Source organism: Schistocerca americana, chromosome 3, assembly GCF_021461395.2.
Source record: "Schistocerca americana isolate TAMUIC-IGC-003095 chromosome 3, iqSchAmer2.1, whole genome shotgun sequence".
Lineage (NCBI taxonomy): Eukaryota > Metazoa > Arthropoda > Insecta > Orthoptera > Acrididae > Schistocerca > Schistocerca americana.
In genome coordinates this window covers 290712840-290715993 of record NC_060121.1, presented here as the reverse complement: position 1 = coordinate 290715993, position 3154 = coordinate 290712840, and positions in this window count along the sequence as shown.

The following is a 3154-nucleotide window of genomic DNA, read 5'->3' as shown; positions in this document are numbered from 1 at the left end:
ACGATTTCTTTGCTTCGAATGTCGACTAGATACCCATATGGGCCTACAGTATTCAGCCTAAGATGGTTTAACGTGTAGACAGTCAATGGAAGGTATACGGCACTTACAGGCATCTGAACGATTTTATATCCTGGGCCAACTGTAGGGAAGAATCTGTACATTGGGAGGATCAATCTAATGTTCACATACGAATTCGCTGCAGTATTACAATAGACGCAAATTGTGCTAACAGACCGCATAGTTACCAGTCGAGCCGACTCATGAAATTCTTCTCCAAAACGTGTCTCTTTGGAAAACCTAATTGTGTTTCTCCTGAATCTTTATATAGAAAGTCTGTTCTATATTCCGCTGTTTTCATCTCTGTTTTAAATGTATTAATGGCTGCACGTAGATCAACCCCCTCTGCATCATTAATGTCGTATGAGTCTGTAGTTTATTATTCTCCTCATTGGAATTGGGAATTTTGTTTTATGTCTCCTACCCAGTCAAACCAATACTGCATTCCCCCTTGCTTAAATAAATTGGTGGAAAGTAGTTCACATGTGGAAATGAAGATCGTACTTTTAATCCTCGAACGAGTGCACTGTTTTTGATGAATATAACACGAGCAGGAACGTACTTATGCAATGAAGCTTTATTTGTGTTACCAAGGTAATGATGTATGAGCAAAACACAGTTTAATCTTAGTTTAATGAAATAACGATAAAATAAAGTTGCATTATGAGCTAAATCAAGGTTTAATTAAACAGTAATAAGATAAACTTGCTTTATATCATTGTGTTGCCACGTACTAGTGTTGCCCCATAGTAAGCCGCGCAGGATTAGTCGAGCGGCTAGCCGGCACGGTAGCTCAGCGAGTTCGGTCAGAGGGTTAGCTGCCCTCTGTAATAAAAAAAAAACTGAGTTAATCGATCAACAACGAACATAAACGGATATCTTATGACGTCCGCCCCGAGCAGATGCAACGCACGAAAGCGAAGAAAATGAGATTAAAAAAAAAAAAAAGCGGTCTAAAGGCGATGCAGTCATGGACTGTGCGGCTAGTCCCGGCGGCGGTTCGAGTCCTCCCTCAGGCATGGGTGTGTGTGTTTGTCCTTAGGATAATTTAGGTTAAGTAGTGTGTAAGCTTAGTGATTGATGACCTTAGCAGTTAAGTCCCATAAGATTTCACACACATTTGAACATTTTTTTTTTTTTTTGCCCCATAGTAATGACATACTTGAAGCATTAAATAGCGTAGCTGCATCAGATGCCAGCCAAATGCTTATTCGATTGCTAATCATCTTGTGGACAATTGCGTCATTGTGGGAGAGTGTCGCTAGCTCGAAATCTGGGTAATGAATTTTTTTCTCACTTAATTCGTTGTTTATTGTATATCACTGCTACTCATTTGTATCTATGACAGCGCAACTCAAGACTGTGTTAGTTGAAGCAATACTGAAGGAATAGATATGGGCTCACAATTGACAAACAACAATGGAACAGTAGTGGACAATGTTATTTGTGGATGGCGTACTTTATACATAGGCACACCCGCTGGAGGGTTAAAGGCAGTGTGTACGACACTACATCTAAACCGAAATGAACACAGTGATGTGCATGATGCTTGTTTTTATCCAGTCATCAGAAGGAACACGAGGCATAAACATCCACACAGATATGTTTCGAAGTTTAGGTAGTGTCTGCAGTATCTAAATTTACAGTCCTACATTCTTTAGATTTCCAGATTGCCTTAGGCATTGTATTCCACATAAACACACTTCTAAGTATAGGAGTGCGGAATTTTTCCTTTTTTTCTAACGAGTTTAATCAGGACCTTTTCTTATAAACAGTGAAAGATCTTTCCTGTACTGTCTCAAATATTGTCCTTTCCCGAAAGTGACAGATTCCATCATCTCATTCTGTCTTTTCACCTCGTCAAGCTGTTATTCAGCACAGAGTACGTTCTTCGCTGTTCTTGTGTTGTCAGGTGCTCCTCTGGCTAACGATCCAATAGCTGAAAGTTCCACCAGTGCAGGAATTCGAAATGGGATAATTCCGCCCGATGTCTTAGGTAACATCGTATGTGCTTTAACCAGTCCTCTGCTTCTTGCTCCTTTCTGCTTCAGAGTAGTTTTAGCTGCTGACACCAATGGTTGGATGCAATTGTTTCATTATCCTTGGGTTTTCTTTTTCTTCTTAGGTACACAACGAATAGCTCTCATAACTCGTCAGAAATGTATCTCAGTACCCAGTTTAACTTTGGTATCCATTACTTTGGTGGAATGCAAATATTGCAATATGCTGCCCTATAGAATGCCCCTTCTTTTACATATTCACTTGGGTTTATCAAGTAAAACTGTAGCTGAAGTGTGCCGTTCTGCTAAACCTTTATTTGCTGTATGTGCCATATTATGTTGTTTGCAAGCCTTGTCCAACAGACTAATTATCGCTAGGTGAAATCCTCTTTTCCAGCTTGTTCCCAGCCCCCAGGAGTTACATGAAGGAATATGTAGTTCTAACACTAGCTTGTCAGAAAATTCTGCCACTAACATGTACAATGCACATCGTATCTGACACATTATGCTACTGCATGTTTGGAGGGTTTTCAGGACTTGCATACAACTTTAACATCCACCTAGCTGCTGTGCAATGAAGGGAAGCCATTTAACCAAGACCGTGATCCCTGATTATCTTCTGACATGCTCTATGAGGAACACATCACTGTTTCTCTGCAATTCTTCTCTGCATAAACTACCTGCTGTATCACTACCACCATCATACTTTAAGATGTGAGTTCTTGGCCTCATTCATTGCACTTTGAAAACTGTGAATCTCTCCACTGACCAGTTAGGTAGGTACTATTTCCTGAATGCAACCTTGTATTTTGAAATACATACTAAATGACCAACATTAAATCTTCATTTGTATGGAGTCATCATACAAATCCACTTGGATGGAGTCATCATGTTAATCTGATTGTATACTCTATTTAAAATCTCATTAAAATGAGCATCAATTGGTTTCATTTTTACTGTTCGATGAACAGTCTGTTTTACTGCCCAGTTTTATGTTGATGAATATTCATCCATTTGTATCACCCACAAGGATTAAAATGCATCCAAATATGGATTTTTATCGTTCTGTTCAAACCTTCCACAATATGTGGCTCACT